The sequence below is a fragment of the Prionailurus bengalensis genome, chromosome F2 (genome assembly GCF_016509475.1).
Source record: "Prionailurus bengalensis isolate Pbe53 chromosome F2, Fcat_Pben_1.1_paternal_pri, whole genome shotgun sequence".
NCBI lineage: Eukaryota > Metazoa > Chordata > Mammalia > Carnivora > Felidae > Prionailurus > Prionailurus bengalensis.
In genome coordinates this window covers 28,423,546-28,447,785 of record NC_057353.1, presented here as the reverse complement: position 1 = coordinate 28,447,785, position 24,240 = coordinate 28,423,546, and positions in this window count along the sequence as shown.

The window sequence follows — 24,240 nt, the reverse complement described above, 5'->3', positions numbered from 1 at the left end:
TCTGTGTAGTGTGGGCAAACGTTGGTCTCATCAACCCTCACTTTGCAGTGACTGTCATTGGTGTTTGAGCAAAACTTGCAAAGTCTGTCGTGGTTTCTCTTTTTTTTTTTTTAACGTTTATTTATTTTTGAGACAGAGAGAGACAGAGCATGAACGGGGGAGGGGCAGAGAGAGAGGGAGACACAGAATCGGAAGCAGGCTCCAGGCTCTGGGCCATCAGCCCAGAGCCCGACGCGGGGCTCGAACTCACGGACCGCGAGATCGTGACCTGAGCTGAAGTCGGACGCCCAACTGACTGAGCCACCCAGGCGCCCCTGTCGTGGTTTCTCTTTACACTTACATAAATATCTTTATGGTAATAAAGGTGTTTCTATATTCTTGCTATTTTATATCAGGCACTCTGAGCAATGTAATATAATTAGATCAATTATTTTGGAATTAAATAACAATACATATGCCTATCCTTTCTAAGTTGATTAAAAATTCGATCTCTAGGTGAATTTTTAGGGGAGGGAAAAAGCCCTTAGACTCTTCTATTATCACGCCTTCCCGTGGCCTGGGGTCAGTCCTAACTCTGTACTTGCATTGGAGCAGAAATCCCGTAGGTACTGCCGGCAAAGAAGTAACCTGCACCTGAGCCAGACTGGTTCATGGGCCTGTTGCATCAGACTCTGCGGCGCTTGGCTGAGCCCGGATCTATTGAATTTGAACTGGGTGGGGGGCGGGAGGAGTTGTTTGAACCTTGGAGGCCTATGTGTTTAACTAGCCCCTAGATGATTCTGGGATATGTGATCCTGTCACTCCTTCAGAACTCTTCTTGCCCCCATCAGCTTCCTCACCACCTGTGACACGGGTGACTCTCAGAATCTCTGGCTTCCACCTGCTCCCCTTTCCCAGAGTCCTGTCTTCCGTAATAATAACACCATCAACAATCCTATCGATGGCAAAGGTTACTGTATGCCTGTGACACCCCTCCTTCTCTCTCTGTCCTTTTTTTTTTTTTTTTTTTTTTTTTATTAACAGAATCTCAGGGGTTTTTTTTACAGGACAGCAATACACCCAGTCTTCTAAGCCTCTGGGTGTGGTGTGATCATGAGGCTAAGTTCTGCTCAGTGTGCTAGAATCAGAAGTGCTGTGCAGGGCTTTCGAAAGTCAAGGTAGAGGTGCAATCTTCTTAGGCCATTTCTTTTTGTTTTTTTTTTTTTTAATGTTTATTATTTTTGAGAAAGAGGGAGAGAGAGAGAGCGCAAGTGGGGCGGGGGGAGGAGCAGAGAGAGAGGGAGACGCAGAATCTGAAACAGGCTCCAGGCTCTGAGCTGTCAGCATGAACCATGCTGTCTCATGAACTGTGAGATCATGACCTGAGCCGAAGTCGGTGCCTTAACCGACTGAGCCACCCAGGCGCCCCAGGCCATTTCTGCTTCTTGCGTGTGGATGTGTTGGTTGGAGCTCCAGAACTATGTAGGCTCACACGGCAAGGAGCAGAGGGCCGTAGAACAGAAAGATAGAAGGATTGGGGTCTCTGGTGTCCCAGGAACTGTTCTTCCAGTCAGTCTTTGGACTGACCGCCTCTGGACCTACATTGCAGGAGAGAAAAAGTAAACATTTATGTATTTGAGCCATTGATAATTTTGGCTTTTTGCTTATTCACAGGTGACTCAAATTCTATAATACATAACATTTGTTGACTATATCCTATGTGTCAGGCACCATGCTAAACTGTTTAAATTTTTTTTTTTTTATTTTTTATTTTTTATTTTGGGACAGAGAGAGACAGAGCATGAACGGGGGAAGGGCAGAGAGAGAGGGAGACACAGAATCGGAAACAGGCTCCGGGCTCCGAGCCATCAGCCCAGAGCCCGACGCAGGGCTCGAACTCACGGACCGCGAGATCGTGACCTGGCTGAAGTCGGACGCTTAACCGACTGCGCCACCCAGGCGCCCCTAAATTTTTTTTTTTTAACGTTTATTTACTTTTTTTTTTTGAGACAGAGAGAGACAGAGGATGAACGGGGGAGGGTCAGAGAGAGAGAGGGAGACACAGAATCTGAAACAGGCTCCCGGCTCTGAGCTGTCAGCAGAGCCCGACGCGGGGCTCGAACTCACGAGCCGTGAGATCATGACCTGAGCCGAAGTCGGACACTTAACTGACTGAGCCACCCAGGCGCCCCTAAACTGTTTATATGCACTCTCTTTGTTTTTTTAAATAATGTCCTGGCCTCAGAGGCTTTTATTATTATTTTTTGAGAGTGAGCAGGGCAAGGGCAGAGAAAGAGGGAGAGAGAGAATCCCTAGCAGGGCTCGATCTCACAAACTGCGAGATTATGACCTGAGCCGAAACCAAGAGTCCGATGCTTAACCAACTGAGCTGCCCAGGTGCCTCTGTTTATGTGTATTTTCTAATTTAATCCTCATAAAAGTCATTTGAGAGATTCGACTATTACCCCCTTTTGCAGTTTTAAATTAGGCATAGTTGAGTAACTTGTTTAATATCACTCAGCGGGTATGTTCTGGGGGCGGCATTTGATCTGAGGTAGGCAGAATTCAGGAACCAGACCCTCATTTCTGTATATTGAGGACATCCCTCTCATGCAGTTCCCTTGACATCAAGAGCTGAGATTTATGTTCCTCTGGGATGAACCACAACTCTGTTCTCTATTTCTCTGTTATTACTGATGGGGCACAGACTTTTCTAGTCTACTTTCCTCATCCTTCTTCCTCAGAGGAGGGAGGTGGGGGAGAGAAGCCCTAAGCATCGCTTGTTTTTAAATGTGAAGGACTTTTTAAATTTGAAGGACCAGGGTAAAAAAAAAAAATCAGGTGACTGACATACAGTTCACAGTTTTTTATTTTTCACACTAAGGTCATCAGTAAAAATAAACTATCACCTTCCCTGAACAACATTTGATGAAAACGACTTTTCATGTGAAAGATAGGAAAAAATGATATACCCACAAAATAAAGGGCAGTCCTTTAAGCCAAATAGATTTAATCATAAACTTAGTATTTGAAAAGTGCAATGCAAAAAATAAAAGAAAGAAAGAGAAAGAGAGAGAGAGAGAGAGAGAGAAAAGTACAATGCATTTCCCCCCCTTTCGCTCATGTTGTTCAAGGACTGGCGAAATGTCATCAGGATTTGAGAAACCTTATTTAAGATCTTAAAGGGGCACCTGGGTGGCTCAGTCAGTTAAGCGTCCCACTTCAGCTCAGGTCATGATCTCGCGGTCTGTGAGTTCGAGCCCCGCGTCAGGCTCTGTGCTGACAGCTCAGAGCCTGGAGCCTGCTTCTGATTCTGTGTCTCCCTTTCTCTGACCCTCCCCCATTCATGCTCTGTCTCTCTCTGTCTCAAAGGTAAATAAACGTTAAAAAAAGATCTTAAAGAAGAGGCAGATAGTGGAAAAGCTGCCTCAGAGGCAAATCTGGCCAAAGAGTGATGAACAGGTATGGCAAGATGGCTGCTAGCTACCGATATCCATTCTCCCTTTCTTCCTTGGTAATACAACCCCAGTTTTTTTTTTGGGGCAATATTGTGCTCACCTAAAAGAATATATATAGGTCCTCGCAGGCAAGGTTGGCCATGTGACAACATTTTGGCCCATGAGATACAAGCAAAATGTTGGGTGACATTTTCAGGACAGAGCACTGGGGCTCAGCTGCAAAGGGGGACCTCTTATCTTCCTGCACTTTCTCCTCCTGCTGATCTAGTAGGAGGACATGTTGGCTATTAACTATCCCATCTCTCCTAGACTGAGGATGCCAATGCAGAAAGATGGTGGTCTGGGTCCCGGATGAGCGCTTGGAACTCCGAAAGGCCCGCTTTTGGACTTGTTTTACATGAGAGGGAATTTCATCTTTCCTGAGATACAGTTTTGTTTTTGTTTTCTGTTGTATGCATCTACTCCTGATATGAAGAGGTAAATCCAAATCCATTTTAGACAAAGAGCATCATAATTGTGTTAAGCAAAATTTCAAGGAATCATCTGACTTATTTACCAGGAAGAAAATCAGAGCCAGGGCCACAAAGTGAGTAGCCCAAAGTCATATCACTTGATATTCATTCTACAAATGTATATGGAGCATGTCCTGTGTGTGAGGCTCTTTGCCAGGAGCTGGGGGCGCAAAAATGACGCAGGGCATGATTCTGGCATGAGTCACAAAATGGAATTAGAAGGGCTCACTGCCTTTCTCGCTGTACTGTACAGCCAGCATAGTCTATGGGGTCGGCTTTGTGGTAGGTGCTATCCAGAGACTCCAAATCAGGGGCTGAGACTGGCGCTGGGGAAAGAAGTGCCTGGAACAAAGAAGAGGGTGTGACAAGTTGCTGATCACCTCGGGCTGTCTTGTAACCTGGAGAAAAGCAAAGGTAGCAATAGAAGAAATGATCAGATTTACTTTTGTTGTATTGAAGGCTTAAGAGAATGCACATAGAAAACCACACACACTTATATTTTCTCTTTTTGTAACCTGCACACATGTATGTAAACACATATTCAACCATACACACACACACACACACACACACGCAGGAAACCTTTTCAAAATTGCATTTCTTTTGCTCCTTTAAAAACATCTTGCATGTTTGGGTGCGTGTTTATGTGATTTATGTGGAATGGGGGTGAGGTAAGGTGGGAGCAATAAAACAATACAGTCTCTGGGGGCCCCTGGGGAGAATCTCTGAATTCCCTGGGATAGGAAGTTCCCTAAGAAAGCAGGAGCCACTTAAATTCCCACCAAACAACAAAGCATGCGTAGCCGAGATAAAAGGACAGTGGGGGTGGAGAGGAAAAAAAAAACAAAACACCTCACCCTGGTTTAGGGAAGCAGGTGCACCCAATACAAACAATATCATTTCTTCTATTATTTGTAGGGTTTAGGAACAAAACAAAACAAAACAATACTGCACCCCTCCCCTCTGCGGTCAGGGGAGGGGGCTGCAAGGATGCTCAGTGCAACGAGATAAAAAAGATTGTTTCTCAGCATACATAACAGCAGAGAAACGAAATTTAAAGCTAAGAATCAAAAAGAAAATTTCCAGACTACTAGACAATTAGGAATTTGGACCAAACCAAGTTAAAATGACACAAAAATGTTACTTGTGGGTGTGTTTGTGATCAGCCTCCATACGGCTGGCAGAATGAATGATGGGGGGGCACCCCACCCCCAACTGCTCACAAGGCTATCTCCAGCTTTAAAACAATCAACTGAGGGACTGAGTGTTTGTGTTTGCGTTTACTCAGGGATGGGGGGTGGGAGGGGGCGGCGGCAGCAGCAAGGACAAAGAGCTAAGTGGGAGGTGGGTGCATGGCAGGACCTCAGGGCTCTGCACTGCTCGGGCCCCTTCTGAAGCCGGGGAGGGCCATGTGTCTACCTGGTCAAGTATGTTTGTAAAGCTTGTAAAAAGAGAGTATTATTATTTAAAATGTTGTTTATTTATTTTGAGAGACAGAGTGAGAGCACAAGCAGGATAGGGGCAGAGAGAGAGAGGGAGAGAGAAAATCCCAAGCAGGCTCCAAGCTTTAGTGTGGAGGCTGACGTGGGGCTTGGTCTCATGACCAGGAGATCATGACCTGAGCCGAAATCAAGAGTAGATTGCTTAACTGACTGAACCACTCAGGCACCCCAAGAAATTATTTTCTTATGCTTAAAGTAGCCTCCAAAATTATATAAGCTTCAGGCCCTATACATTCTGGTTGTACTAAGTGGGCTTCATTAAGGTTTCTACTAAAAGTCCTTTCTTGCTGAATGATAAATCCCTTCGGCTCTCAGGATGCAAGGGTGACAATGACATATGTACAGTGTGTAGCCGAGGCTGCAAGTCCAATGTGACAAAGCTGCCCTGGGGCAAAAAGTATTATTTGGGGAGTGAGAAGATTGAAAAGCTGTAACCTGTGGGACCTTGATGAGTTGAGGTCAGCGGTCCCCTTGCATAAGACTAGTAATGTGGACAAATGGCATCTTCCACTTGCTAAAACCTTCTGCAGCCTCTGCAGGGATCTGGGCTTGCACGTTGGTATTTTCTCATGTAGTATTTCACGATATTTTGGCCAAATAATTCCAAACTTGAAGAACTGCTCTTCATTTTGAACTCAGGGTCGGGTCCGGGTGATAGGCCTCAGCCAGGGTCCCCAGGCTGGCTCTGCCTAAGGATGCAGTCCAGTCGGGGGTCTAGGGGAGAGAAGATGATTTATAGGAGGGACTCAGGTGACTTCCCAGCAGAACTCAGGGGAAGAGGAAACAATAAGACAAGGACAACAGCCTTAGAAGACAATGGTTGTTTTGAACACAACGTGGCATCTGCCATCTAGATTTTCTTCCAGCTCCATCCCCAAGGGTCCGTGTCGGGTCTGCAATAAAGAGGGTCCAGAATATTAAGAAGGCATTTCACTGAAATTATCATATAGCACTGAGAACTCCAGTTCAACTACAGCCCGGCATGATTTGGGATGAAGAATGTTTTCTCTACAGGTCACCGTCAAAGCCCGATGGAACAGTCCCTGCTCCTGCAAAGGGAGTCTTCTGAGTGCAAAGCATCTGGAAGGGATGCAGGGAAGACACGATGCTCCTGTGGTCTTGGCAGTGTTGTGGTGACAGGGACAACTTTGGTAGCAGCTGTTAAGTAGGAGAGAACAATATCACCTTGAGGCCAAAAGAACATGTGAGCCTTCTTTGGGCCACTAAAACAAACCAGCCAGGGGGGACCGGGGTTGAGAGGGGCCACCATAATCAGCACAAAACAATAGTTTAATAATACATAATCAAATTTATAATAATGTAATAGTTTATAATAGCATATGATTATGATGGGCCGGGCATCTGGTTTGGCTCTCTACACCCTTATTTCCTTTAATGTTCACAGCACAATAAAGTAGGTTCCATGATTATAGTTGCTCTACAGATGAGGAAACTGAGTTTCCAGAGAAAGTAACTTGCCCAGGGCTAGCACACAGCGAGTAAGTATTGCGAGTACAGCGAGTAATATTCTATCTGAATTTCGAGCCCCGCTTCTTAGCTTTTACGTACATGGTAGTGGGAGTAAATGAAGCCAAAGAAGTAATGTTTTTATGCTCTTATTGTAAGTCTATTTTAACCACCGGATTGCTGGTGTAACCTGGAAAACATAATATGCCTGGAAAAATGAATCAGATTATACATTCATTCTTCATTTATTCATTCAAAAACATTTCTTGAATGCCCAGAATTGAAGTCGGGGCCATGCTGACTGGTGTCCTACTTTATGACATTCTCGTGTTAACATTCTAAAAAGTCTGTGTGATGATAGGCTCTTAAATGTTTCCTATTACTATTTTGCTGCATTCCCCACCCCCTTCTGGGCAGTTGTATTTCTCATCACCATAGCTTTTATCTAATTCAAGCTCAAGTAAGAACCACCTTCTTCATAAGGTATGTTTATGCAGTTGGACAAAAGGCTGACCTTAGTCTATTTCTAGAAAGTCAGGCCAGATTGTGAAGGTTGAATTGTGTCTCTCTGACTGAAGGGAGGAAATTGGAAAAATGTTCTTCCAAAACGTGCTTACTGATTTACTGCCCTTGCATGTACAAGAGTCAAGGTTTATTGTCTGCTGAGAGAAACTGACCGTATATAACTAAAGGCATTGGCCTCTACAGGTAACTTAAACTGATTGATATATCTGCTATGTCCCTAGCAAAGAAAAAGATATTCAATTTCATGAAGGTTGAGGATCCTTTTCAAGACACCATATCGGGTGAGAAGACAGAATCCATTGAACATATAATGCTTGAACCAGAATTTCTACAATTCAAAACTCAATGGCTGGTAAAGATTTGCCTGCTGAGTGAGAACATAGTTTGGCATTTCAGTTTTCCTATTGTTTATAACTTGTTTCATGGAATTGTTTGACTTTGGAAAGGTACACGTTGTGATTCTGACTATATATAAAACTAGCTGGGGGAGGGGGATGCAGGAATCATAAGTTGTGAGGGAACCTATTTTGTTCTGGATAAAAATAGTTTCAGTCACTCTATTGCCTTGCAAGGAAAACATCAATTAGATCGAACAATGTTCCCTGCAGAATGTAGATGCCGCGTTGTCTCTGGACACCTCCTTTGAATCTGGTTTGGACTACGTCGTGTCTTCTGTTAGGAGGAAATTATCAACAACAAGAGGAAATCCTGTACTAGTATTGAATAGTCCTTATTTTAAAGGTACTTCCCTTCTTGTGGGAATTGTATGTAATCAGAACAACACTATAAAATGTCTGAATTATTTTACAAGGTTTGACTTTCAACCCCCCCTTTTTTTTTTTTAAAAGATTGACTTATTGTGCTCAAGATACAGTCAATTGTTGCACTAGAGTGCATTCTTCTTGAGCTGCATGAACCTCATGAAGGTGGGGTGGAGGTTAAAACATCGGGCGCAGGAAGCAGGAGGTCCTTAGAGACACCCGAGTATTCTAGAGCACACAATGACTAATAAATGCTAAAATTACTCGGGAAAGAACCCTTGAGTCAAAAACATTTGCCCCTTTCTGAGAAGAGCTGGCCTGTCTTCAAGCTGGAGGGAACTGGGTAAGCTTGCCTGTGATTCTCCACCAGTTCTTTTAGCTCAGCCAAATGATGGGAGGGAAGGGAAGCCGGGGTCCTGAAGACCTGGAGTGGAAAAAAAAATGTCAAACTTACTTTTCCGCCTTTGAAAGTCACTGATTATTATTGCCTGTGGGTAGGGAGCTGCTCAGAAGCAGAAGGAGTCCAAGAGAATAGCCTTTACCTCAAAATCTCGTGTTCCCTCTGGTTCATGAAACCGATTAAGCAGTATGTGATAGGTGCATGATGCAATGTTCTAGGTGCTGACCGCTATCACAGTGCTTCTCAGCCTTTCCTGCTGAATCACTCGCAGCAAGGGGAGGATGAATTGGTATTCCTGGAGGCCCTGGAGGGTTAGCTCAAAGCACCAGGTGCAAGCACAAACATTTACTGAATTTTGCATGTTGTCTTAAACATTCATCATAAGACCCTTGTATTCTGCTCCATTTATAGATCAATGTTGGTTTCAATACAAATTTAATAGAACTCTCTGTGATGATGGAAATATTCTGTATTTGCACGGTCTGATGCCATAGCCACTAGCCACATGTGGCTATTGAGCACTTGAAATGTGGCTAGAGTGACCGAGGAACTGAATTTTAAAAAATGTTTATTTATTTTGAGAGACACAGAGAGAGAGAGAGAGAGAGAGAGGAAGAGAGAGAGGGAGAAGGACAATCCGAAGCAGGACCCGTGCTGTCAGCACAAAGTCCGAGGCAGGGCTTGATCCCGTGAACCAAGAGATCACGACCTGAGCTGAAATCAAAAGTCCGTTGCTTGACCTACTGAGCAACTGAGCACCCAGGTGCCCCCTGAATTTTTACTTATATCTAATTTAAACTAATTTGAATAGCCACACATGGCTAGTGGCTGCCATATTGGACAGTGCGGCTGTAGACAGAAACAGTGCATTTAGCTACTGGCTGCATGGATTTCCTGGTACTAGAGTGTTATTTCTGAGAACAAGTACTCCCCTAATTCCTCAATTTGGGTTGTTCATGAATAAATCCAGAAGGCCCTAATGCATCTGCGATGCTGGCTATCCTGCCATTCTCTCTGTGGCTCTTGACTCTCAGGGGAGGGAAACACTACCACCATCAGGCACTACTCACCTACGGTGAAACCTGCGGCTTCTCTGCCTCTTGGTCAGCACAACACTTCACGAGCCGCCCGGTCCCAGGCAGCAAGCCTGTGATTTTCAGGAAACCTGAAGAAGCTCCTCAGGGCAGCATGGGTGATCCCTGCTTGGGCTGCTGCCCCAAACCTGAAGGCTTTGCAGCCTTGTTTTCCATTTCTCAGCGTGGGGGCACATTGTGTTTCTACCAGGGAACCCTGAGAAGAATAGTTCCCTGCCATTGTCCTCTGCAGAGAGCATCCTGCAGTTCCCACAGCGGGACCCGCTCCAAGCCCAGCGCCTGCCAAAATCCTTCTGGCTTCTAACCTCTTTTTAGCAGTTGTGTTGAAGTTTCCCTTCATATCCCTTTGCTAATGGAACCTGACAGTCCCAACATCACATTATCTTTACACAGGACCTTCCCAGGTTCTCTTGAGCCACCTGCAGGATTTCTTTCTCTTTTTACCAGTTCTGTAAATTCTTTATAACTCCCAGCCCCCACATCATAAGGGTAAGCTTAGTGTGAAGAGCCCAGAGGTATTTCATGCTCTCCACTTTCTTTTTTAATTAAAAAAATTTTTTTTAAATATAAATTTTTTATATTTTTTATATTTTAAAAATATAAATTTTTTAATTTATAAATGTTTATTTACTTTTAAGAGGGAGAGACAGAGCACAAGCAGGGAAGGGACAGAGAGAGGGAGACACAGGATCTGAAGCAGGCTCCAGGCTCTGAGCTGTCAGCACAGAGCCTGACGGGGGCTAGAACTCACAGACCCAGAGATCATGACGTGAGCCGAAGTCAGACGCTTAACCCACTGAGCCACCCAGGCATTCCTCGTGCTCTCCACTTTCTGAACAATTTTCAGTGAATATATAGTGTACTCCAATTTCTTCCCAAGTCTCGGGAATAGGGTATTCCGGTTAACAATTTTAGCTTACTGAGAGTAACTACACCTGTCAAATGTGGGTTAACTAATTTTCAGAAAATTCAGCACAATGAAATAGTGTTAACAGTGAAGCTATTCTAAATGTAGTGCAATCTTTCTTTGGTGACTTAGATGGTACATCAGCATCTTGGCGATGCCTTAAAGTCACCATTATGAACAGTAATCACCCTTTGTACAGCACGGAATAATTATGTTTATCTTAGTTTTCTAGTAGATTGGATTCAAGATAAACAGACCTTTGCTGCAAATAAAACAGTTTCTAATTTTATTTCTAATAATGATCACATTTTATTTTTTTGGACTCCATGTGAGTTAAATTTATTATGTTACATGATCACGTAATGTTATCCATATGGAATATTTAAAATTTAGTTATATATTCCATACATTCTAAAAACCTGAAAACATTCCATTTATTTATTTATTTATTTATTTATTATTTAGAGTGCTAGTGGGGGAGGGGCAGAAGGAGAGGGAGAGAGAATTTTTTTCTTTAAGCTTATTTATTTATCTTGAGAGAAAGACAGAGAAGGAGGAAGGGGGGGCAGAGAGAGGGAGAGACAGAGAATCCCAAGCTGGCTCTGCACTGTCAGTGGGGAGCCAATGTGGGACTTGAACTCACCCACAAACTCCGAGATCATGACCTGAACCGAAGTCGGACACTTAACCGACTGAGTCACCCAGGCGCCCCAGAAAATATTCCTTTTAAATACAGGTGTGTTTGGGGCGCCTGGGTGGCTCAGTCGGCTAAGTGTCCGACTTCGGCTCAGGTCATGATCTCACGGTTTGTGGCTTTGAGCCCCGTGTCGAGCTCTGTGTTGAACGCTTGCTCAGAGCCTGGAGCCTGCCTCGGATTCTGTGTCTCCTTCTCTCTCGGCGCCTCCCAGTGCTCACACTCTCACTCTGTCTCTCAAAAATAAATAAATGTAATAAAAAAATTTAAATAAAGGTGTGTTTGAGGCAACAGGTGTAATCCAGAAAGTTGAATATAAACCAGGCTTTTAAAGAATGACTTGTATAAGAAAATTCATTTGTATAAATATGAATGCATTCCTCATAATAAACATGGAAAGCACACACCTGAAAAAATCTATAACCTCATCACAATAAATGTGTGATTTTTCTCTTAGTCATTTTTCTATGCATGTATATGTAAAGAGGTTTTTTTTTATATTTACAAGACAGAATTCTATGAAATATGCTTTTACATCATGCTTTGCTATTTAAGATTTTGCTATGTCATTGAAGTCATGGAAAACAATTTTAAATTGAAACAGCATGATTTATGTAACTAGTTCCCTTCTTTGACATATAGTTATTTCCATTTTCTCATTATAATGTATAATGATACTGTGAACATCCTGCTCGCAAATTTTTTAACCAATCTTATTTTCTCAGCATGTATCCTGGAGATATCATTTGCAAAGAATGGGAAACATTTTCAAAGCCCTTGACTTGTGTTGCACCGTTGCTTTCTAGAAAGATTGTACCAGTTCACTTCCCTCAACAGCACGCGACGGTATCTCCTAGCGCCCCCTGCAGGCCTGTGCTTGAGGAGGCAGTGTAGCTGGTGGTGGGAGCTGAGCTGTGGAACCTGAGGGCGTCTCTTCAACACTAGCTGTGGGGCTTGAAATAAGTTATTTAATTTTGCTGAACCTCGGTTTCTCAAATGTAAGTGGGATGGCATGAGGACAAGTTGAGTTGGTAATAAATCATTTAGCATATTATTCAGTACATAGTAAGCACTTAATAAATGTTGGCTATCCAGATAGTCGGTAGTTAAAAGGTCTATCTCACTGTTGTAATGGGCAATATGACATCTCATGTCATTTTATTTTGTATTTTAAAAATTAGAATTATTAATGATATTTTTATTTATTTTTTATTACATTTTTTTTTATTATCACAAAAGCAGTCCTAGAAAAATGAGAAAATACAAATCAGCACAAGAGGGGAAAAATATTCATAATCTCAACAATTTCAATTTCTTTAAAAAATTTTTTACTGTTTATTTTTGAGAGAGGGAGATAGAGAGAGAGAGAGAGAGAGAGAGAGCTCGAACAGGGGAGGGGCAGAGAGAAAGGGAGACACAGAATTCGAAAGAGGCTCCAGGCTCTGAGCTGTCAGCACAGAGCCCAACGCAGGGCTTGAACTCATGAAGTGTGAGATTATGGCCTGAGCTAGTTGGAGGCCCAACTGACAGCCACCCAGGCACCCCAACAATTTCATATTTTTCATGTCTTTGTCTTTGCAATTTTTCAAGAAGGGAGTGTTATTTTATTGACAGCTTTCTTAATTTATTCCCTGGTTGCTGTACCTTTTTATATTGTTACTTTTGTTCTATTTTCTCATAATTTTCATTTATGACCATGTTTTAGAGGGTGAGAGGGTTAAAAAAATCTTCCCACCTTCTTCCAGGTGGGCAGGTTTACTGTTTCAAGTGGCCCTGCATTTGTGTGCCAGGATTCATGTGTCTGCCTCCAGTCTTACTACTGGTCCTGATGTAGAGAAAATTCCTCCCTATTCTGGCAATCACTTCAATGTGCCCCAGTTTTCACTGTGTTATGCTTTCTTTTCCTCCTAATTCCTAACGGCTTCCCATCCCCGCCTCCCATGACTCACCTCCCACTGCTTCACTGGGGAGTCGAGAGAGGCTGTCTCTGTTAGTGCGTGGGGGCCTGTGCGGGCCTGGAGAGGACACGTCCCAGCTAAGCGGCACCCTCTCCTCAGCTCTAGCTTGTGGTTGCTGTGTGGGAAATCAAATTTTATAAGAGGCTGGAAATCTAGATTTGTGTGTGAAATTTCATGATTTTAAAATGTTGACTTAAATATATTTAAACATATGATCGGTGATGGCCAAATAAGACAGATCGGTGGGCCACATTTGGCCCACAGGCCATGGTTGGTTACCGCTAGATGAGTCTGGGAGGCCACAGTGCTCCAGGCGGGGAGTAAAGAGGGTCTGAGTCTGCACCCTACATCCTGGTGAGGAGAGCTGTGCTGTCTGTAAGGAACCTCCTTCTTGTTCTCAGCATAGGAGAAAAGCTGGAGGAAAATTGTATTGGATCCTTGCGAGATGAGATTTTCCTGATATCTTTACACAGTTGAGAAAATATTTTTCTCTTGTCAGCTGTCATACTTCCCCAACTCTACACAGACTGAACCGGCAGACTGGATGATGGGTGAAGACAGAGCTGGGACTTTGCCCATCTTCATTTGCTGCCATGTTTTGAAGCACTGGTGAATGGGAGCCTGTATCATGATGGTGCCCATGGGATTTTTAATTTATAGAAGTGACTGAGTGACAGCACAGACAGACGAATGCCATTGAAAGAAGATTTTTGTTTTAAATATAATTTATTGTCAAATTGGCTAACAGTGTGCTTTTGGTTTTGGGGGTAGATTCTCGTAGTGAAAGAAGATTTTTATTACCTTATTTCCTAAGAGGAGGAGGCCTGCCACGCTTTGCATGGCCACGTGGGGATTCACCAGTGTTGGTGCGTATGAAAGGTGTGTTCCTATTATCTTAGGAATTGACCAACCCAGGGAGGGGCAGTCTCTCCCTGGCTAATTAGGCCCCCGAAAATGTCAAGGCATCATAAGACATAGAAAATAAACAATAAGATTAATATAGAGTTCCATCAGTTCTAGAAGAAGCCTGGATTGACCAAAAGAAGGTTAATTGCTAAGAGGCCCAAGTGTATTGTGTATCTTGGAGGTCTTACTTCATTTAGGTTTGATCATGAGAATAGATCAGTTCTTGTGCAATTTGGAGTCAGCCTCATTTCCTGGTTCTCACACACCAGCCTGACATTGTTGTGTTTGGATTCACAACACGGCCAGGGGATGTTTACATCCCCACCCAGACAGCTGTGCTCATTGAAAGAGAAGGAATGATGATGGTGTTTATTTCTAGAACAGCAAAACACTGAAACCCCTGGTCTCTAAAAATAGGTCACAATTTTACTTAGAGGTGAACTGGAACTGTTTACCCAAACTCAGCACTGTCTGACAATGGTTTTCCAAAGTCCGTGTTAGTTGAAAAATGGTCTTAGATTATTGTTAAAGTTTCAAAAATGGCAGGTATTGGAAATTCTGCAGAATTTTCTTTTCTAATCAGAAAATGTGGAGGGACAGCTGGGTGGCTCGGTCGGTTAGGCGACTGACTTTGGCTCAGGTCATGATCTCACGGATTGTGGGTTTGAGCCCCGTGTCGGGCTCTGTGCGGACAGCTCAGAGCCTGGATCCTGCTTTGGAGTCTGTGTCTCCCTCTCTCTGACCCTCCCCGGCTCCCTCTCTGTCAAAAATAAATAAACATTAAAAAAATGAAAAAAAAGAAAATGTGGAATCATGGTTACAGAGTAGTTTCATGTAGTCACTCTAAATTAGCCAAGTCTGGGGAATCATGGATATAGCTGGTCCTGTTCTCATAATCAGAATTGCTTCATAATAGCTGGACTCTAACCCTGAAATGTTTTCAATGTCACTTTAATCCTAACCATATTGGCTGATTTAGGAATAAGCTAAAGGGTACAGGGAAGTGTACTTGACCAGTAAGAGGCCATTTCTGATGGTCCTAGGCAATCGAGATACCCCTTTTCAGGGTTGATTTTTAAAATATTGCAGTTTTCACCCTGCAACTCTCAGGGTAAAACACAGTTCTGTGGACAAGCTGAGGTCTCAGGGAAAAGGCTCAGGTTGGGGGTTCTTTGTGTAACAGCAGCATCTTTTCACGGGTTAACACTTCCTAGACCCAGCTTCAACCTTCCCACCCCCTACAGCTGTATTTCTCACATCTCATATATTGCTCTCATTATTTTAACAGCGTATATTGGAAACACAGTAAGAGAAAATTTTGATAGGTCTCAGGAAATTAAGTTTATTAGACAGGAGCAACCTCTCATTAAAATACCAAAAGTCATGAAAAAAATTAAAAACAAACTTTTAAAGAGCCTCAAATATGTTTTCCAATGTTTTCATTCTTTGGCCTGCAGAAACAGTGCTGTAAAGAGGTTCAGATTTCCATTATTCACATGCAAATGGAATCCTAGAATACTGCCTGAATTTAAATTAATTCTTGGCTTCCTTGCTGATTCAGGTTATCTAGGTGGCACAGACTGCTGGTTGCCTACTCAGGATCTATTCTCTCCTTCTTCCTGAGTGACAGATTTTTCACTGAGCACATTGCTGCTTAGCATAAGCCACATTTCCAGTTCCCCTTGTGGCGTGGAATGGCCAATTAGTTCCAAGTAGAATTTGTTGAGAGCGTCTTCTAGAAAGTGCCCCTGATGACCAGGACAGATGGAGGCAGGGCATTTTTTTCTTGCCCATCCTTACTTCCTCACATGCCTGCCTGGATCATGGACTGGATGGCTAGAGCTTTGGGAATATATTTGGTTTTGAAGTGACCTTACAGATGGAGGGTCCTGTGTTAGGAATGGTGGAGCAGGGAGATAGGAGTGTGGGTCCTTGATGGTTCTGTGGTTCCACTAACACCACTGTAGACTGCTTCTTCCTGGACTTTCTTCCTGTAAAGGAATAATAAGCTTTTATCTGGTTTAAGCCACGAGTCCTATTTGATTTACTGTGTTAATTAGTGCTGGCCCTGTTCGTATGACTGAGGATTGAATATATTCGAGAATTTCACTTATCTAATGTGTAATTAATGCTTGTTGAAAGCAAATGCTTCCTGGACTAAATGTGATGTTTATATAAAAGAATTTTAAAAACCCAGGTGCCAAAGAGAGAACTTGACTTTTAAAAGCTTCTGCTAAGAAATCATATTCTCTAATTTCCCTAGCTAGCAGGAAAACTGTACACACGCACATGCACACACACACACACACACACACACACACACTGACAGACACACACACAGAGACTTGTTGACTTTCAGCACAGCAGACCTGTGTTTGAATTCAGGGCTATGCCTCTGATCAGCTATTTGGTATCAGCTGCATGACTTTGGGCAACTTTCTGACCTTGTGAATAGCCTCTTTGTTCTTCACCTACAAATTGGGGAAGAGTAGGTACCTCACATATGTTGGACAGTCAAGTGAGATCATATGTGTACAGCAGAAGCCAGTAAAATACAGTGGGCTGAGTTGACATAATAGAGCATGGGAGAAAAATTTAGAGAGTTGAAGGGAGGGACAAAGTTCCCCAAATAGACTCAATCGCCCTTTTCATCAGACTTCTGCATCAATATTTTAGTTGTTCTCTCAATTCTCGTCCCTTGCTCTGGGGACTCAGCCTTTGCACCGTTACCTGGTCGGTCTTCTGAGGCCTGTTTCTGCTTTATGAACCTGTAGCAGCCTGGCATCTGGGACACTGTGAGATCTGGTCAGTCCTTTGGTCTCCAGGATCATATCTAGCCCTTCAGAACCTAAGCTTCCTGTTTTAAGTGTCCCACCTTCTTCCTAGTTCACAGACATTTCCATCCCTATCGGGATACCTTGGGCCAATCCTCTGTCCTTGTAAACCTACAAAGCCAACTGAAGCCCAGCGTCAGCTGCTGTCATTTCCCTGCCCACGAACTATGAAATGTAGTTGGTTGTTTGTTGCCTTATATTATTCTCTGAAGTGTGAAAGTTCCCCTGGCTTCCTCCCTGCATCCCCCCTGCCCCCACCTCTCCGGCCCCAAAGCTGGTTTTATTTGCACTTGTCTCTGTTAGGAACATATTAGTTGCGTGTTTGATCCAGAAACAATTATGGCGGGCTGTTCACAGCCCAGGAGAGGCCAGCAGACTACCTCTCCAGCTGCTCACAGAGAGGCGTTGCCTATAGGGATTTCCCTTCAATCCTTCAATCTTCAGGGCAAAAGAGCCTAATTTTATTCATTTTCTCACTCAGTTAATGTTGACTGCGTTTACCATAGGCACTAAATTCTTCAGTAGACCCAGTCTCTCAAAGGCAGACTTACAGTAACCAAATTATTTGTAAATTAAGTAAACAAGTCAATTGAAATTAAGAAGCAGAATCACTGAAGGATCTAGAGTGGAGTTCTTGACCCTCAGCGGCACGGTCTCCCATCTCCCACCGTGGGCCTACGGGAGGGTCTTGATTATCAGCAGAGGTTGCTTGGTGAGTTAAAGAAACAGCGTGTTTCATGCCTTGGGCTCCAGTCAGCCTGATGCACCTGTCTTCCCATGGAGCTCTGCATGCCGCTGGATCACATAAGCCAGTGCTGAGTACAGGCCATCCTCTCCCTTGTCAGGCACGGCCACGGTCCTGTGGCCGGTTAACCAGCCCTGCTGCTTCTCTACCCAGCACTGCAAATGATTGGCATATTCGGGGAGGTGTTCTGACTCATTAAAGTACTTGGCCTATTTTTCTGGGTACTGGGTTTATATTTTCTCTCTCGAAGTCTCTCTGACATCTTTGTTTTAAAGTTTCTTCGGTGTGCATCTAAATACGGACAACAGCATTCTCTGAGTGCTGCCGCGTCCTGTCTTGCTACAGGCAGCATGGAGTGTTTCCCCAGATTGAAGACTGGATCCAAGAAGGGCGGCCTTCAGAAGATTTACACCTTGAAGACAGTTCTGTTTCACCCGAAAATGAAAAAAACAGTGGCTGTGTCTTCGGATATTAGTGAATTCTAAACGATTTTACTTGAAAAATGGGGCTAAGCTACTATTACCAGTGCTCACTCGCTGGCTGTCCTATCCTTACTGGGGTTCTCCTCTTTATGTTCTGGGCCACATGTGCAGGAACGTGGGTTCAAGATACAAGAGTCCCGGGGACCACGTCTTGGATTATGATAGGCGTACACAGCTCTCAAAGGAAAACCTCCCAGACTCATCTGGAGCATCTGTGCTTTAGTGGCTGCCACGGAAGCGCTTTAGCAGTTTCTCTAAAGGAAGGGTGATTTGTGGATTTGCGTCTCGACCCGAGGCTGTGACGCCACCGCCAACGTATCACGTAATGCCTTTGGCTGGGGATCACGGCAGCCTCTGTGACCGAGGTGGCGCGCTGTCCTCTTGCTGTGGTTTCAAACAGGACGTGACCTCCGGTAATTTAGCAGCTGTTTCTATTTCTCCTTCCTTGAGACGGCTCATCCTGCCTCTAGCCGGTTGCCTGGGAGGAAAGAGAGAGGAAGGAAAACACAGAAAGATGGAAGGAAGTTCCTTCCCCACACTGAGTGGCCCGTCTTCTTCCTCGGAACACTCCAGGATTCGAGGATTCGGGGATTCGTTTCGGTGTGACCTGCCCGTCGCCACCCCCACCCCCGTGCGTTTCCCCCGCCTCCGCCCCCTCCAGCTTCATCACAGCTGGCCACACAGACCTCCCAGCTGCAACTCTAGCCCGCCCCGCCTCCTTCCCAGAACTGTCTGGGCTATAGGCAGGAAACGATTAAGCAGCCCCCAGTGCTCACGGCCCACACTGTCAGGGGACACGTCCAGACACCGTCCCCACACTGCTCACCGAGGATGCACGTCCCTCTGCCGACTGCTGAAGTGCCTCATGGCTTGGGGACTGCGGCAAGCCCTTCCTGTCTCCCTCCCTGCCGTCTGCTGGGGAAGGACACTGGCAGCTGACTTTTGCAGATCTGAGTCTGTCCTCCACTGGGGGTCCTGGTTTCTTTCTTTCTTTTTTTTTTTTTTTAATTTTTTTTAACGTTTATTTATTTTTGAGACAGAGAGAGACAGAGCATGAACGGGGGAGGGGCAGAGAGAGGGAGACACAGAATCTGAAACAGGCTCCAGGCTCTGAGCTGTCAGCACAGAGCCCGACGCAGGGCTCGAACTCACGGACCTGAGATCATGACCTGAGCCGAAGTCGGACACTTAACCGACCAAGCCACCCAGGCGCCCCTGGGGGTCCTGGTTTCTAAGTCGGCCTTTGGGACCTTAGAGCAGTGACCATAGAGAATTCTGAATCCAAGCAACTTCCCGATTCTGCAGGGTCTGGGTGGCTTGCAGTGTGTTTTGGGGGAGGCTTTGACTGTCCTTCCAAATCTCCACAGCACTTACATTTTTTGATATACGTAACTGACACTTTCTCAATCCTTTGTAAAGTACTAGCTACCTTCAGCTTTTCTAGCCCTCTTCCAACAAAATTGCTGCCCCTAAGCCCTTCTTGAACTGTCATTCTGGAGTCACCGTTCTGAATGGGACTCACCTTACTGTTTCCCTAAACCCAAGTCCTGACCAGTGCCCTCACACATGCATCCAGCCCAGCTATCAGGGCTCTGGCCGCGATGGGCCCTGGCTTCCCATTTTCGAGGGCTCTGCCCTGGGATCTGCTGGGGGATCATTGTTCCGATCACTCCTGTTTGTCAGATCTGGTGATTTGCCTGCACTGTGCCCACGCTGTGCTCAGTCTTTCCATCCTGAGACTCAGTAACAGTTGCCTGTACTTCTGAACCAGCTGGCTGGGGTGGGGTTGGGGTGCACAGGAAGGATACAGAGTTGGCATCTCTTCAAGCCGACGATCTTTAAATTCTGCTCAACGCTTATTTAGTGGGGACAGGGACAGTATGGAAAAGAGCCGTTTCTGATTTTTACTTCAGAACCTTGTTTCCTTTTGTGGCAAGGGACCCAGTTTACCTTTGACCGTTCTGTAATGAGTCTGGAGTGGTGGTCTGAGTTCCAATGGGCCACACTTGCAGATATATTCCAGTAAGATCTTAGCATTCCTTGTAGTTGAAGCTCCAGACAGCTTAACAGGGCTCTGGGCCTTTCCAAATATCTTTGGCACCTGGACATACCTCACCCATCGCCAGGCTGTCTGCAATATGTCATGCCAGCCTCTGTCTGTGACTCCAGCTTGTTCAGTTTTCCCATGTAAAACACCTTGCCAACCCACTAGCCTTGAGATGCAACTAGCACATTGCAAAAGAATCGTAGCTATTAAAAATGAGGAAAAATTTCGACATAGAGTCTGTTCTCTGGGGCCCAGCGGAGTTGCTTCTCCAGGGCTTTCGCTGGTCCAGATGACAATGACCCTTCAAATGAGCCTTCCATCTGATCCCTCAGGGCATTTTTCTATGCTCGTAAATTTTGCTATCAAGACAATTTTAGGGAGGGAAAAAAAGCGCATTTTTTTTTGTTTCTTCTCCAGGAAATTGATTTTGACATTTCCACTCTCACGGGAAGATTCTGATGGAAGACATTCTGTACAGCTGAATGACTGTGTGACTTGAGGTGGACTCAAAAGTCCTCGAGAAAATAAATGAAGTGACCAAGGTCCTTTGAGGAAGAATCTATTTTATGAGAGTCTTCCAGACTTTGAAAAAGGCACAGGTATAACTGGGTTCGGGGGGCCCAACGGGGTCACAGAACGTGACCAACTGTATTTGGGATCTTCTCACATTGAATGCAAGGTCGGGAGCCAGACTCATCATCCTGCCATTTCCTCGCTCAAGGACCTCTCTCGCAGGATGTGATGAGAAAGTGCAGAGGCCCTGGGGGGAGACCACCAGCATGTGCATCTTGGTTCCACCAGGAAAATGTCCCTTGTTCTGTGCTCCTAGAGACGTATGTCCAACCTCAGCTAAGGCAGGTGCGCATTCTGTTGCAGTTAGACATGTGTGCTTTCCTTTTCCACTAGACTGTGCACTTTGAGGGCAGTGACCGTTTCTTTTACCACTGTCCATCCCATGATGGGCGCTTAGAAATGGTCTTTGCCCTCCCTTATTCTACGTGCAATATTAAGCTGTCAGTTCAGCTCATTGCAGCCCTAAGGAAGAGACATAATTAGCCCATTTTGCAAAGGAAGAGATTGAGGTTTAAGTTCTTAAATTACTCACCCCAAGACCTGCAGTTAGCATGTGGGAGAGCCAGACCCCGGAAAATGATCCCTACATCTATTCCAAAACCCAAGCCCTTGGGCCTGCTTGTCCAATCATGAGCAGTGCTGGGAGTACATTCAAATTGTGTGGTTGACTGAGGGAATGTGTTTCTTTGTCACAAGCTTGGCTAAAAGTGTTCCATCCATCGTCTTCTAACTTCTCTGATAATCACAATGCATTCCTTTCATGCTGTTGTCTTCTGAGGCCCAGAGATTTTTCTCCCCACCAAATGTATCTCTTTCCCAAGAAGCTCTTACCAAATAAAGGACATTTAGTTGTTCTTATTTCTACTTTTCTGACCACACTTTTAAAAATTTCTTTCTCCGAGCATTTCAAATCAGTTCTGGATAAAAATATACAGCTTTCTGAGAAATGTGGCAATTTTGGCCCCTGTGGGAAAGTGTGACTCTGGCCTCCAGTCACATCTTTTATGGCCTCAGAGGGATGCTTAATGTGGGAGGCAGCATGGGCTATTGCTCTACTGAAAATATAATCAGACGCAAGTGGGAATTAAATATGACTGTATTGTTTCCAGACCATCAGAGACAGTCACACGTGTCTTTATTCATGGGATCTATTGGGGTTGTGAGTTTGGGGGGACGATGGGGTGTGGGGAGCGAGACTAGTGGATGCTGAGTTAGCAGACCCCAGTTGTACATGTATTTTAGTGAGTTCGAAAGAGTTCTGCTTTGGCTTTGTGTGCTGACACACCCCGGGGTGAGGTGTGGAAAAATCATCATGGCTCAGTGGCTGGGGGTTTCAGAGGTAGAACGAGACACATGGGCCTGCTGACTGGAATCCCAGAAGATCTGGAGCCGAAAGATGTGGTGAGCCAAACGGGCTGGGTGTGCGTGAAATCTGAAATCCTCCCGGGAGATTGGGCAGGGAAGTCTGCCACCTAGTTAGTGAGTCTAGCACTTGTCACTGGTTGATCCATTAAAATGATGTTAATCTGGTTCAGTGGACTCTCTTGGCTTCTCAGCCAGAGAAAGCTCACAGTCTCCAGTGATGCTGGGAGAGGAAAGTGAAGCCGGGAAGTCCAGTTTATTTCTGAAGTAAATAGAAAAAAAGAAGGCCAATGTTGAAGCCACCTGCGCAAATCTGTGAAGGGATGAAATACTTTTAGTCAAGGGACTGCTCAATTAAAACGATAGCATAACGCACATACACGCACGCACACACACACACGCAAACGCACACGTGTAACCAAACCCAAATGCCTTATGGTGAAGCCTGGAACCACTGGCCAGCTTCTGGCCATGTGTAAATTATTTTACTTTTCACAATGATTGCTTCAAAACTCAAGTGTTGCTAAAGAAGTTGGAGAGGCTCTTCATCCTGTCTTTACTTGAGCTTTGCAGAAGTTCTGCTGGTATTAGAGGGTTAGCTGTTTGCTACCTGGCCCTGAGCAACTTTTGTTTTTTATTTGTGCACCATATGAGCTATTTAATTGATTACTTGTGTTAAACATTTGCTGAATGCCAGGTGTCCTATTAGATACAGGCATACCTCATTTTTAAATAAAGTTTTTTCAAGGTTATTTATTTTTTCTGAGAGAGAGAGAGAGCATGCATGGGAAGGGCAGAGAGAGTAAATCCCAAGCAGGCTCCATACCATCAGTGCAGAGTCCCATGCGGGGATTGAACCCACAAACTGTGAGATCATGACCTGAGCCAAAATCAAGAGTCAGACGCTCAACTGACTGAGCCACTCAGGCTCCCTAGGCATACCTCCTTTTATTGTGTGACATTTTTTTAAATTGTGCTTTGCAGATGTGTTTGTTTGTTCGTTTTTTAACGTTTATTTATTTTTGAGACAGAGAGACAGAGCATGAATGGGGAAGGGTCAGAGAGAGAGAGGGAGACACAGAATCTGAAACAGGCTGCAGGCTCTGAGCGGTCAGCACAGAGCCCGACGCGGGGCTTGAACTCATGAACCGCGAGATCATGACCTGAGCCGAAGTCGGATGCTTAACTGACTGAAACACCCAGACGCCCTTGTTTTGTTTTGTTTTTTTTTTTTTTTATAAATTGAAGGTTTGTGGCAACCCTGCCCCAGGTGAGTCTATTGTGCCATTTTTCCAACGTCATTTGTTCATTTTATGTCTCTGTGTTACAATTACAATTTGGTAATCCTCACAATATTTCAGACTCTTAAAATTGTCATTACATTTGTTATAGGGATCTGTGATCAGTGATATTTGATGTTACTTTTAGGGTTGTTCTGATGTGCAATGAACGGTGCCCATATAAGATAGCGAACTTAATCAGTAAGTGTTGTGTGTGTTCTGACTGCTCCACTGACTGGCTATTCTCCTGTCCCTCTCCCTTTCTTTGGGCCTGCCTATTCCGTGAGACATAGCAATATTGAAATTAGGCCAATTAATAACCCTACAACGGCCTCTTCGGTAAAAAGAAAGGTCACGCGTCTCTTACTTTAAGTCAAAAACTGAAGATGATTAAGCTTAGTGAGAGAGACATGTCCAAAGCCAAGATAGGTCGAAAGCCAAACTTCTTGTGCGGAACAGTTAGCCAGGTTGTGAATGCAAAGGGAAAGTTCTCGAAGGAACTTAAAAGTGCTACTCTGGTGAACACAGGAATGGCAAGAAAGCAAAACAGCCTACCGCCAATATGAAGAAAGTTTGAGGGGCCTGGATTGAAGATCAAACCAGCCACAGCACTCCCTTAAGCCAAATCCAAGGCAAGGCCCTGACTCTCTTCAATTCTATGATGGCTGAGAGAGGTGAGAAAACTGCAGAAGAAAAATATGAAGTTCGTAGAGCCCCGTTCATGAGGTTTAAGGAAAGCAGCCATCACCATAAC